At 40.5% G+C, this 14,072-nt stretch overlaps 1 protein-coding gene and 1 long non-coding RNA gene across 4 annotated transcripts in view; one reads left to right on the top strand and one right to left on the bottom strand.

Moving 5' to 3' along the window:
- Positions 1-14,072, bottom strand: part of NKAIN3 (sodium/potassium transporting ATPase interacting 3) — a gene marked incomplete at its 5' end in the record, with an annotated part of 543,802 nt that overhangs the window by 387,691 nt on the left and 142,039 nt on the right. The gene's annotated exons all lie outside the window — the stretch shown is intronic.
- Positions 1-14,072, top strand: part of LOC112549511 — a 50,504-nt gene that overhangs the window by 3,134 nt on the left and 33,298 nt on the right. The gene's annotated exons all lie outside the window — the stretch shown is intronic.

The raw sequence follows: 14,072 nt of genomic DNA on the forward strand, positions 1-14,072 counted from the left end.
AGAGTTGACTGGCTTAGTTGCAGTTATAAACGAGTTACAAAGACTCTCTTAAACACACGAGAGAACCGGGACGAAGTTCCTGTAATCGGCTTACTGTGGTACTGGGGTCAGGGTACATCAGGAGGGTCGAGGACGGGGAGTCACTGGTGGGTGATCAGTCCGCAGGGTTCACTCTGAGAAAAGCACGGAGTTCTCCAACTCCAAGGTGTATGCGGAGTTCTCCAAACTCTGAGAAATGTGCGGAGTTCTCCGAGTTCTCTGAGTTCTCCAACGTGGGCGGAAACTGCTCTAACTTTTATATGGCTAGCAAGCCAATTGCTAGTCACCAAATATGAATAATTTAGAACCGGCCAATGGTGGTGTGCATGTTTGCATAAAGTTGGCGGGAACTTTTTCTTAGCTGTAACTTTCCATTACTGTGGCATATAGTTACTGGGTTCTGACATAGTGGAATTTTCCGCTGTGCCATAACATTCAGAATGATTGACAGCAGAATGATTGACAGCGGGATCTTCCACTATGGCAGGAGATTCCACTAAGGATCAAACCAAAGGAATGTTCCACTGTGCCATAGGCATACAACTACTTGGTTCTGACAAATGAAAGCTTTGGCTCACAGCTATGTGTGGTGGCCACACCTAAATGAAGACCTGGAAAAGGTGGTCAAGCATTGCCCCCAATGTACATCAACAGGCTCCAGCACAGGCACCCTTGAATCCTTGGGAATGGCCAGGACAGCCTTGGTTTCATCTGCACATAGACTGTGCCAGTCCCTATTTAGGAAAAATGTTTTTAATCATAATAGATTCTTATTCAAAATGGCTGGAAGCATACCCCATGAACTCAACAACCTCAGAAGCAAACTGACAAGCTTCGACAGGCTTTTGCCACACATGGATTGCCTGTGGTACTGGTCACAGATAATGTCCCGAATTTCACTAGTCATGAATTTAAGGAGTTCCTTAGTAAAAATGGAATTAAGCACATTCAAACATCACCATAACACCCAGCTTCGAATGGTCTTGCAGAGACAGCCGTGAGGACCTTCAAAGAAGGGATGAGAAAAATGACCAGACGAAGTTTGGAGACAAAATTGGCTCTATTCCTTTTGAAACAGAGTCACACCTCAAACCACCACAGGCATGAGCCCTGCTGAGCTATTAATGGGAAGGAGGATCAGGACTCATTTGAATTTACTATATCCCAATATGGAGGAAGAAGTGCGGAAAAAACAGACCCTTCAAAAACACAACCATGATTATCACGCTAAAGAGAGAGTTGGGGGGGAGTGGGATCCTGTCTACACAAAAAAATTCAGTACCCACCAACCTACTTGGATTCTAGGCAGGATCCAAGAACAAATGAGACCCTTATCTTTTAAAATTGGAGTCAGTAATGGCCAAATGGTGAGATGACATCAGGAACACATCCGCTTACGAACCAACCTACCTGAGGGACCGGAGTGACTGCCCGAGAAGGAGGGGTTTTCGGAAGACCCAGAATTGGGTAGAATGACTGAGAATTCTGAGCCCAGTAATGCAGAACTATCCACAAACTCTCCTAGTCAGGAGGGCAGAGATGGACATATACTCCCCCGGCCAGAGGAGAAACCTGTTCCTAAGGAGGGGCATTGTCCAGCCAGAGAATGGAGAGCTCCTAGTTATTTGAAAGATTATGTCCTGGTTGTAAATTAAGAGGGGAGGAATATAGTAATTGGGTAAATATAGGGCTAATTGTTGGTCATTATTATTATGGGATAGAGTGGGAGAGCTAGAACTCCATCCCCTGTTGTTCCAGAGTTACTTTCATTTTTCCAGGTAGGTGTTGTTTGTTTCTGAATAAAAGAGCCTGTGGTTTTGGGCCCGGAGAAAAGTAAGCCTCAGTATTTTTTGTTAAGTAAGGAGCATAACACTGGTGGTGTCAGATAATATGGTCATGGACCCAGTGTGAGCTGTCCTCACTAGGAACGTCACATTTCAACAAGATTGGGTACTTAAAATTGAGTTCAATATACGGGGTAGTCTTAAAGGACTGAATAAAACTTTGTTGAGTTTCATGAACAATATTCTGTTTTCTGTTTGAGGGTATAAATGTTATGGTAATTCTGTCAAAGTTAATGGATATAGTTGCACAGACATAAATCTTCAGATCAGAACCCATTCCGAGGATTGTTTCCATCAATCCAAACTATATCTGCAGGTCTATTTGAGTCAATTTTAAAATGCTTCCTTTTATGATTTCTAGAGGATTAAAAGATGTCCAGGCCTTATAGTTTACTGCTAACTCAAGAGTCCCTGTTTACTAAATTAGAGCACAATGTAAAAATATTCAGTGTTTATCCAGCATTTTTTACTTTATAAATGTGTAAGTTTTTTCCATGAAAAGTCTCAAAAAATATGGTCCTGACCAATACACTTGAAACACCTTGCTATTTGAAGAGATCATATAAACAACATTGCTCATGGCATTCATGCCAGTGATGGCACAAATAGGCTCTAGAAGAACAAGGTCTGACAAAAAGCTGAAAAGGAGGTATCTTAGAGCATTTATACATGTGCTCCAGGAAGCATGGAGGGGTGCTTTAATTAGCGCCGCTCTGAGAGCCACGCTAATTAAAAGTGCCCAGAGCATCACATGTATCATCATCTCCACACTGAAAAGTGGTGGTGGGTCGCTTTCAACTAATGCTCAAATGAGCTTTCCTTTAAGCCATTTTTCAATGCGGGGACAACACAGGGGATACTGGAGGCTACTGGAGCGCGTTAATATCTACACTCCAACAGACTCGATTAAGCTGCTGGAATTACAGCGCATCGGAGCAGGTTCCCTGCACATGTATAGGAGACCATCAACCTCAGAAATACTAACTATACATTGTTGTAGGTCATAATCCTTATTAATCCTTTCATTGTGGATTCTCCATGGGATCTGCTGTGCTGCAAATGTTCCATTAATGTCCCATTGAAATCAGTGTATGACTAGGAATCAGTATAAGATACATTCTATTGCAATGTCAGGCATATCTAAGACTGTTCTGCAGCAAAAATATAATTCTGTCCATAGGCCCAACCACTCTTTTTCGCTACAGAAAGAATCCATTCAATTAATTCTTCCGGCCTGATGTTATATTATTCCTATTTCCCAGGTTACAAGTTCCATTCAAATAGTACTAGAAATTTTGATCAACACACTATCTCCTTTTCACTCATTTCTACTCAAATCAGCAAACATTCAGGTGCATTTTTTGAGCAGCATTTAATTTTGTTTTACAATGTGAAGATATCTTATAGTTTTAATACTAGTAAAGCTACAACAAATATTCGTACAGGCTTTCAGAGCTGAGATATGTATGTAGATTAGCTTATTTCCTAGGCTGGAGCTGAAGAAACTACTGAATATGAAATCAATTATCCACAAATTTAGATTATAGAATATATTTCTAGTATTGTTGCAAACATGCACATACCATTTTCATTTAGTTCTAATCTTCAAATTTTAAAAGTGACAATCACACATGAATTATAACAAAGCTAAAATGCAAAGACTTGGAACAGCGCAAAATTACACAAAATTTGGGCTACGCCATTCACTTTGATAAACAGATGCGACGTTTTGACAGCTAATCACTCTGCTCTTTTCCCTCTACATTCACCCAAGTTCCATGCTGACCTATTAATTTTAATGGCTTGCTGGACTCCTATTTAATGGTTCAATGAATACAGTACACTGGTGCTTTTCTTTGCATAATCAAGAGGTTCAGTAAGCAAAATAACTTTTAACTTATTATACCAAAAGGTTTCTAAAAACGTTACAAGCATTTCAACTTTTTCTTTATTATTATTAAAGTCTTATCTAAATTCTTTTTCTAAAAGAAGCTATATTCCTTCCAACAGGCCTATGAATATATTTCCTTCTCCCCACTCTGCCTTATCTGAAGTCACATTCACTATTAGAGATATATATCCTTAATAAGAGGAAGGAGCCTAATCCTATGAGATGCTGAGAATTTCTAGGGAGATGATGAATGCACTTTACTTTTACTGACTTCCGATTAACGCTTTCAGCTCCCCTTGCCCCACCTGAAGGAACTGTTCAGCTTCTTGTGGGAAAGTCTGATCATTCTAAAACTACAGCTAATGCTTCAGCACTTCAAAGAAACCACCCTACATTTCTTGTGCATTTGTTTCTACCAAATCAATTTTATCGCCTTGTAATCTAAAATTGTCCATTAATAATTGAATGTAATTAATACTCTTTGTATTCAGGGAGCTCATATTCTCTTTTTCCTTATGAAACAACTGTTGCTGTTCCTCCTCTGTATTTTTCCTCAGACAGTAATGATAAAGAAGTTCAAAAATTTAAAGGAGAAACAAACTTATTACTGCAGTTTTGAGAGCACAATAGGAAGCAAAATACCTGAAGCATCAAAATCCTACTACAAAAGCCAAATAGCCTTTCCATGACCAGCTGAGAGTTGCTGACTATATAATTACAACAGAGCTTCTCAAAAGTTAGAATTTCCTTTCCACAGAAAATTCTACTATTTAAAACAAACAAACAAAAAAATCATTCAAATGAAAAAATACAATTTTCTAAATTTCCTGAAAAAGTAACATTCCAAAACAGTGTCCCTTCCAGAACAACTGAACCAGACTCGAGCCTGCCAGCAAGAAGCCTAGAAGTTCACAAGTTTTCAGGCTAGGCTCTTGAGTCCACACTGGGGAGCTTGGAAGCTCTGAGATTCCCAGCTTTACCCAAGATTTTCCAGGCTCCCTAGGGTTCCACTGCTTCCTACTGAAGACTCAGGAGCTGCACCCTACTTAGACCTGGACTTCTGGGCTAGGGACAGACATTACACAAACTGGTTTAAGGTATCAGAAACTGGTTTAAAGCTGTAGCAGAACAGATGTTGAGTGCACATAAACCAGTTTGAAAATGGCTGAAACCAGTTAGAAATAAACCCAGTTCAATGTAGTACCAGACTTAACTGATTTGGGTCAAACCGCTTTATGCAATAAACCCTTGCTGGTTTAAGATAAACCAGACACCCCCAGCATTCTGGCATGCTCTCTGGGCTGGATGGGGCTTTCTGCTCCACAGCAGAGCTGCCCCCCGCCCCACTCTGCTCTCTGGCTGCAGCTCCCCCCTCCTCCCCCAACCACCACCACTCCCTGCTAAGCAGGAATTCCCCCCTCCCTTCTGCCTTGCTGTGGAGGTGTCTGTGTATTAGCTAGCAGACCACATACTGGCTACAGTCCCTGCTGAATCAACAGGCAGAACCAACCAGTAGCTGGTTGTCTTTCTGCTCTTTTCTTAATTGGGTGATAAACACTGTTATCAATTCCCTGCTGGAGTAATCACAGTGTCCTGCTGGAGCCTGGCCACACACCCCTCAGCTCCCTGCTGTGGAAGGAGGGAGGGCTGCTCTAGCACCCCCACCAGCTTCTAGCCTGAGCCACTGAAGGCATGTGCCTGCATTTCTGGGATGTCTGTCCAGTTACAAAACTGATTTAGCCTACCTAGGTTAGACTAACCTGCAAAGATTGAATCAATTCAGGCTTAGGCTTTTTGAATGCCTGTCCCTAATCTTGAGGGTTTCCAGTCTCTTAGCTCTAAAATAGAGAGCATGGAAACCTTAGGCATCTGCTCACCAGAGAAATCTGCACAGCAGGGCAAGCCAAGAACTGTGCAGTGCTGTAGAGCTATGAACACTAGCAACTATGAGTCCTTACTACTCCTCAAGGTAGAGCTGCCCTGGAGCCATCAATCTTTTTTCCAGCAGTCTGCTAGGCAAGCTAGCAAGAAACCAAGCATATTTCCAGTGGTACCCTTCTATGTTTTGGCAAAAGTGCATCACAACCTGTGGGACCTTTCATTTTTGATGAGCCAGAATTTTCTGGCTTTCACAAAATGTGTGACCAGCTCTATATCATAACTAAGAAGATTCTGGGTTTATTTAAAAAGAAAAAAGAACAATGGAACAAGAACGAAGAAAGTGGGCAAGAGTGGCTGTCAGGCCACATCTGCATCTCCCTAATTCTTGGCAGGTTCAACTCAGGTGTCACTTAGGTTACAGCAGCCTTTGTGTCTAGGTAATGAAAAACCCCATAGCTTGGGGAAGTCAGCTGGGGTGTTAGTAATAACTGAAATTAAATTGATAACAGAGTTATTTCCAGGTTTGTTACCTTTGCTGCTTTTATTAAATATTTAGCATATGTGTCATTAAAGTTGTTTGGCTGACAGCCATGGACACCAATGAGCTCTGTTTAAGTCGCAAGGTACAATTCAGACAGTAGAAATGAAAGATGCCTCATGCAGCCATGCCACTAGTTGTCAATACAAACACCCTAGCATTGAGAGAACTGTCAATTAGGGAACGGCCACTAAAGTCAGACCCAATTCTGCCTACCTGATGTAGCTATTTGCCCACTGAAATGAGACTGAAATCAAGGTAACTTCATAGGCATGAGATGGTAACAGTTTTAATCACTTCCACTAGAGCTGGAGTGGAGCCAGCAATCTACAGATAAAGTGCCACAATTGCAGTGTGAAAGATTAATGAATAAAATGAAAAGTGAAAAGATAACTCTGGTAGGTGATGGTTTCACCTAATCAAGAATTCTCTGGGACCTGTATGCAGTAGACCAGCAGCATAAATATTTTTTTTTTACATCTTTTACTAACACTGTTTGTTTTGGAACACTGGCTTATACATTTTTAATCAAAACTACATTTATTTAAATAACTATGCTAACAGATAAGATAAGAAGTCCAGTGGGTAGGACACCAGGTGAGAACCAGGTTTTAGCCCGTGTTCTATTATAGAATTCCTGAGAGGCCCAGGACAAGTGACTTAGCTTCACTGTCCTTTACCTTCCTATCTGTAAAATGGTGATAACAGCACTTCTTTATTTTACAGGGGTATTAGAAATTATGACATATTCATATACTCTGCCAGTAAGGATAATTTCATTACCTAGGACAGAAAAAATGTTAAATATTCAGAGGTAAGGAAAGGCCAAAATTAAGGTTGCTACTGCAGTTTGCTTAGGGTCAACTTTTCATGGTTGGCCTTGAAATTTCCTCATTTTTGATGCCCCAAATTAAGACTCCTGGGTCTGACCTGCAGAATAACAAAGACTTATAGCTGCAGTTGAAGTCAGTGGAAGCTCTACTCTGAACAAATAAAAATAGGAGTCCTCTAAATAATGAAGCCATAGGCATCTCAAAAGCAGTGACATTAAGTATTTTAAACATTAATTTATCTGTGCCTCAGTTCCCTACCTGTAAGATAATATTGCCTTGCCACACTGGGCCTTTGTGAAAATACATTTATTAAGGATCACAAAGCACTCACATGCTATAGTGACACATGACACAGAAACGCTACTAGAAAATGAATAATTATGTATTCAAATGATGGGTTTAACAGTACATAGTAAATAAGGCCTGGAGCAACATGATGGGTGAAGAAGATAAGACAAAATACTGAATAACTGCTTGTGCATCCACCCCATGAACTGAACAAGTCTAATGGTTGCTTAAAAGACACTATTAGTCCACTGCCCTTCTGTAGGAAGGTGTTGACTATCTGCACAGATAGTAGATCCTTTTGCTTTTTTGCTAATTTAACCAAACATGAAGGACATCATAGGTCATAGCTTAAAATTCCCTGAACACCTAAGTAAGCAAAGCTGACTCAAATTCAGTGGTAGGAGATGCCACATCTGGATACAAAATTAACACTAAAGTAGGAATTACCATAATCTGATTCAGAGATGTAACAATGAAGCCAAGTGCCCAGGGCATCACATGGGGGCAGTGGTGACTTCTGGTTGCCACCATGCGCCTACCTAACTGCAGAGCTGGGAAAGCAGCATTGTTTTCCACTCCCTCCCCCAAGCTGGCCTCAGGGGCAACAGCCCAGGTTGCTTCCCCAACCAGTTATGCTACTGTTCTGGATCTTAGCAATCATATTCACGCACTATATGAAAAATCCTTAAAAAAGAAACATCTCTGTCTACATGAATAGGTGATCTGGTTAAGCCAGGCTGCCAATCACCCAGGGTAAATATTCTAAAAAGGATTTGAAGTTTGTATGGTAGATGAAGAAACAACTTATTCTAATTCCATAACAATAAAAATCCTTCCTCTGGTTAAAGTTATTTAGAGAAAGATTTCACTAACTGTTCTCTTCCCATATATGTATCTGTTCCAAGACATCTGTATAGCAAGGTGACAAGTGAGAATGATACAGGAAAGTCATCAAAAGGGACAGTTAGTACACAAAATATGTGCTTTTGTTACATAGCTAAAGGCTTCCCATATTAAATGAAGAATATATTCCTTAAGTGTGAAAATACATTCCCCATCTCAGGGCATTGCTTCTTTATGCATGTTCTTGCTTTATATTGTGAATATAGAAAGCTGTTTATTTATTTTGAAAGCAAACTAGGAAGTAAGAGTTGGACAGCAGAGAAGGAAGTTTCAGAAGTAGAGCTCATTACAGTTGAGAAATGTAACTTGATGAATAGATGTTACAGGAAAAATATGTTGTTAAAGTAAAATGAAGTTTCCATGTTGATTATGTCATGAGTCCAAGGCAAGCTTAATTAAAATCAATGGAGAATTTAAAATGAAGGCAGAAAGGGAAAAAAAAGGTGGTAATGGGGGGAAAAAGGTCTCTCTCAATTATGGTATGGAAATTTTCACTAATGGATAGTTACCTGTCCCACATCACTCCAAATAAAGCAACAAGCAGGCATCAGTCCATATACACCCTTCAGCAATACTAGTTTTCATGCTTATGCCAGAGCCGCTCTTTCTGATCTCCTCTGGATTTCATCATAGAATGATACTTCATAGGAGGCAGGCTTGAAAGCCAGAGTGATTTAACATTTTGGGGTGGTATATGCTGAACCAGTAAGAATACAGTTGTGTGGGGAAAGGTCAGAAATCTGAATTCTGGCTCTGCCATGAGCTTGCTGAGTGCCTTTGTTTAAAGCACTTGAATCCTCTTCCACTATTTTCCCATAAGAGGGGATAAACAACTCCATCTCACAAGGGTTTTGTGGGTTAATTTGTTCATGTTGGATCACTGTGAAGAAGACAGACCCAATATCACTGCTAAAAAATATTACTGACTTAAATTCAGAGGTCCTTATCTGCTCAAACTTAGTATTAGATTCAATTAATTTTGAGTGAGGAAAAAAAATCAAAGAGTTAGGTCCGTTTTTATTTGATTGTTATGTCCTCATCCCACAGGCTATGAAGGTTCTAAAATATCCAGCAAACCTGCGTAACTAGGATGCTATCCAACACTTGGAGAATAGAACTATAGCAGCACCAAATTCCAGACACATAAAAAGAATACTACTGCATTGCTACTAAATGCCACTTAGTGCTTGTGTATACTGCACAAATATACTGATTTGGTATATTTCATAGCTCACTCTTTATGCGACAAAAATCTTTATCATCAGCCTCTCTACAGATACTGCCCCATTTAAGTCGGACAACAAGGTTAATATGGCCAGTCAATGACGCCTAATAGTAATTACCCAGCAACAGCCCAGATGAGGATAATTTGGGCATGTCTACTTACTGCATGAGGTGGTGGGGCACTGAAACAGATCACTTGGCAATGAGCTCTATATGAGCTACCTTCTAAATTAGATGTTTAGATACAAGGCACTTCAAATGGGCTAGCTAGCAGTGTTGAGTGACAGTGCCAATTAACCACATCCTACACTCATTGGCCCAGAAGTGATGATTTGTGGATAAGGCTAGAGTGGATGATCTGTGGATATGGCTTCCAGCATGTCTACACTGCTTCCAGGTGAGAAAGCAGACCCTACAGAATGGTGTGGCCTGTTTGAGGGCACCATGGCTAGTGTAGTAACTTTGCTGAATAGACACAATATCTGCATACCTAACAATTTGCTTTTACTATGATATGAACAATCAGTGCTTCATCCACTGTACTACAACAGCCCCTATTCTTCCTCCTTTTCCTCTTTTTAAGCTTAGTCTTGCACCAAGCTCTAGTTTGGCGCTCTTGGATTTCACGGGAGCTCTGTGCTAAATCATTAATCTTCCTACACCAGTGATCCCCAACCTTTCTTTGCCGCAACCCACTACTGGGAGTGGAATGTGGTGGTGGCAGCCCAGAGGTGGGGGAGCTCCTGGCAAGCAGAGCAGCTTGTCTTTTGTATACAGCACCACTGGCATTATCCCCACATTTGGGTTGCCACCTGAGGTTGGGAACCACTGTCCTACACACTGGTGCTAAACCTCCAGCCTGGAGCTGTGTGTCTTCCAGCCTGTGGGGAGACCCCACTGCTGCATGGGATCACACCATAGCTGGATAAGGCACGCAGGGTCATGCTACAGCCAGATCCAGTTTGTAGGGCCAGATCTGGCACATAGGGTTGCACCTGCAGCATGATCCCATGCATCCACCCCATGCTAGAGCAAGCCTGAGGAATCCAGCCTGCAGATTCCTCATGTCACTCATCCAGCCTCATGTCACTCATCCAGCCCACACAGCCAGAAGACTGAGCATTATTGTTCTACACTAGGTTCAGTGAGGGATCAAGATCTATGTTGCTAGAAAGGAATTTTTTCTCCTGTTGTTAGAGGTATCAGGAGTTTTAGAGTCTATAAACTCAGATAGCAAGCATGCTGGTGTTGTTTCTCCAGGACTTACTACAATGTGGGTGCTTTAGAAAAAACAAAGGTATGGAATAAAAAAACTAAACAAGGAATAAAAGGAATATATTTGAAAGAAATAATAAAAAAAATTGGCTAGAACAGGTGAAACTAGTTTTAAAATGGCAAATATCTTTCCTTGAATGTTTCCAGTTCTTGAGAAACATGCCAATAAGTAATTGCCTAGAGAAACAGTGATGCTACTGAGAAACTAGATTACTACTAGCACTGTTACAATAGATGTCTCGGCAGTCCTCAACTTACAATGTTTCAAGTTGAAACGTTTCACACTTACAACGTTTATAAATTGATACCATTTCAACTCTGATGTCAGTTTCGACTTTACAATGCTTGATCTGACACAACGCCACACCAGCGAACAAGTTTGCTGCGTCGCCCATCTCCCTGGAGAACTTCTGTCCAAACTTCCTTGGATACTTTCTTTAAGAAAGCAGATGAGGCTCCAGAAAAACCTGCAGCCAAGACTCCTGAGAAGACTCCAGCCAAGACCCCTTCAAAAAGTCCAGCAAAGTCACCTGAAAGAAGTCCTTCCAAATCAATATGATTGCTATTTACAATATAAATACATTAATGTATCTATATTACTCATGTCTAATTAACTGAGTACAATATTCTGGGGTACTTTTGGTGAAAATAGGGTATCGGGCCTTGGTTCAGGAACCAATCCCCCATTTATAACATTGTTTCTTATGAGAAAATTGGTTCCAAGTTACAACATTTTGACTTAAGACGTGGTTTTCAAGAACCAATTGTGTTGTAAGTCTGAAGCCTGCCCGTACTGCTTTCACTCTTTTAACACAAGTACTACCTGCACCTGGTAGGATAAAAGCCATCGTTGGATGACTGTTTAATAGGCTAGCAAACAGTATTGAAACAGGTGGCTCAAAGTTTAAAAGGTGCTTAGATAATACCATGCATTGCTCTGAAGCAGACCTTTCTGGTCTGCTCAGAAGCAATAGTGACATGCTATTGTGAAATACTGTGAGACCACCTCAGGACGAAGTGCTGAGGATATGCAACAATAAAAGCTATAAATAGTGACAGAGTGAGGGTGAAGGACCAAAGTCAGTGAAGGTACAAAGAAATTCAGGCAAAAAACAATCCAAGGGTATACTACATACAGCAATCAACACAGAAATATAAAACTAAGCAGAGCATTTGGGAAATAGAATTACATAGAGTGTGAGAGTCAAAAGGGCACCAAACTCCTTGAAGAATTAAGTAATTGAAGACTGAGTTTTATACAGTGTTATAGTACAGAAACTTTATTAGAAATGAAACAAGAAAAGAAAGAGAGAGTTCTTGGTAGGTAATCTTTTTCAAAATAAGAAATATTGCTTCAATTCCAAGAAATACCAGTAGATACATTTTAAAAATGATAATGTGCTACTCAAAACCAGAGCACAAGAGCCATTCTCAATCTGCAGTTTAAGTACTAAATTATAAACTTCCATTTGTGCTGGAACACTGATTGGCACAAAGAAATTCAGTTCACACTTTGCACTTTATTGGTGTAATGTTTCTTCAGTATGTAGTACAACACAGCATCTATTTTACATGGTGAGTTGTGACTGAAAATACCTGTTGTGATTTTCTTTAAGTGTCTGCTTTTTTTTTTTATAGCACTTGGAAGTTGTTAGAACTGAAGGCATTATATTTCTCTTTTAAAAGTAACGGCTTTTTCCTTTTGTACTCCTTACTCTTATTTTATAACTGTAGTTTTATTCTTTATAGAATTGAGTTTTGGAAACAGCTTGAGTCTTAATGGAGAAGGAATTATAAAATAGATCCTGGAGTGGCAGCAATCTGAATCCTTAAAATGATAGTACACCTAAAGCCTGCAAAGTGGGAAAATGCCAAGAGGCCAGAAACCTAGAAGCATATTCTAGGCCTACTGGCATTTCCCCAAGGCTTCTACTCTCCCCAGTTTAGTCTTATAGGCTGCTTGTACACGATGGGGGTTTAGTTCCCTAAACTGAAACGATGGGTTTTTTAAATGGTTCACTCTAGGCAATGGCAGCAGCAGGTACCAGAACAGCAGCAGCAATGCAGCAGCTAGGCTATTATTCTTGCATCCTCTTCAAATGGGTGCCCAGAGTTGGTGCCCTGGTTGCCCACTCCTCAGTATGGTATTGAATCGTCTAGGCTAGCGATGGCTAACTCACCAGAACCTCTGGGCCAGATCCAGACTTAGCAGCGGTGCTAGAGCGAGCAACAGTGTGGAGATTAATGCATCTATTGCTTGTTCCCCCTACCACCAACACGTCACCTATGAAGCTCTGTAGCTGGGAATTTGATGGCCAGGCCTACCCTGGCATGCCCCATCTCTAAATTCCCAGAAGCTCTAGGAGCCCCATAGGTCAGATCCAGTTCATGGGCCAAATATTTGAGTTCCTGGGTCTAGGCCAACAACTTACAAGAGCAGGCCTCCACTGATCTAACTCTATGTGTAGGCACTTGAATAAATGGTTTTGTTTCCAGAGGTCCAGAAGATTCAACAGATCCCACTGATGGCAATTAAAGCTTTAGAAGTTTTGGTGCTTTTGCCAATCATACCACTTATTTACATACCTATATTTAGGCTTAAGAGACTAACATATGCCTCAGAGCTCAGTGAATTAACACCTTTGGGGTTTCACAAGGTTTTTATTAGCACTTTAAAAAGTCTACCTCTGAAATTCCTAGGTTTATATTGTACAAGAAAATAAAATATCCAGAGAAAAATCTAGTTCTTGAGGTTCTTCTAACAGCAACAGAGCTCTGAAAAATCTTGCAAAAGTAGAAATCAGTATTTACAAGTGCTTCCTAGATAAATTTCTTCATCCTAATAGTTATGTATCAGATAAAGATCTGACTTTTGGGATGTTAACTTAAAACAAAGTGATGAATTCCTTCAGGCTCCCTCAGAGCTACTTTGCAGAGCAATGAGAAAAACTTAGGTTTGCTTCTCAATCTTGGCCAATTGCCTTCTGGGCTACCAGGAGCCTGGAACACAGTTAATACAAAGCTATTAATCTGTGGAGCACAGTGTGACAGTACCTCACATAGTTTAAGAGCAATGCTGCTGACAAATAGTGTACTAATCCTGAGAATCTGCTACATATCTTGTTTACCCAGGAGATTAGCTGTTAGAACATGTGGCCATGAAGACTGAGGTGGGAAATACTAAAGCAGAAAAAAAGCTGGGAATACCCATGAACCCAACAGAGATAAAATATATTTTGAGGTAAAAAAGTAAGGAAATGAAAGCCACATTTAATAACTGAGTGTCTGAGATGAAAAGGCAAGCCACATTTAATAACTGAGTGTCTGAGATAAGGAGAAAGGAAGAAAGAAACTGT

The sequence above is a fragment of the Alligator sinensis genome, unplaced genomic scaffold (genome assembly GCF_000455745.1).
Source record: "Alligator sinensis unplaced genomic scaffold, ASM45574v1 scaffold860_1, whole genome shotgun sequence".
In the NCBI taxonomy this organism is placed as follows: domain Eukaryota; kingdom Metazoa; phylum Chordata; order Crocodylia; family Alligatoridae; genus Alligator; species Alligator sinensis.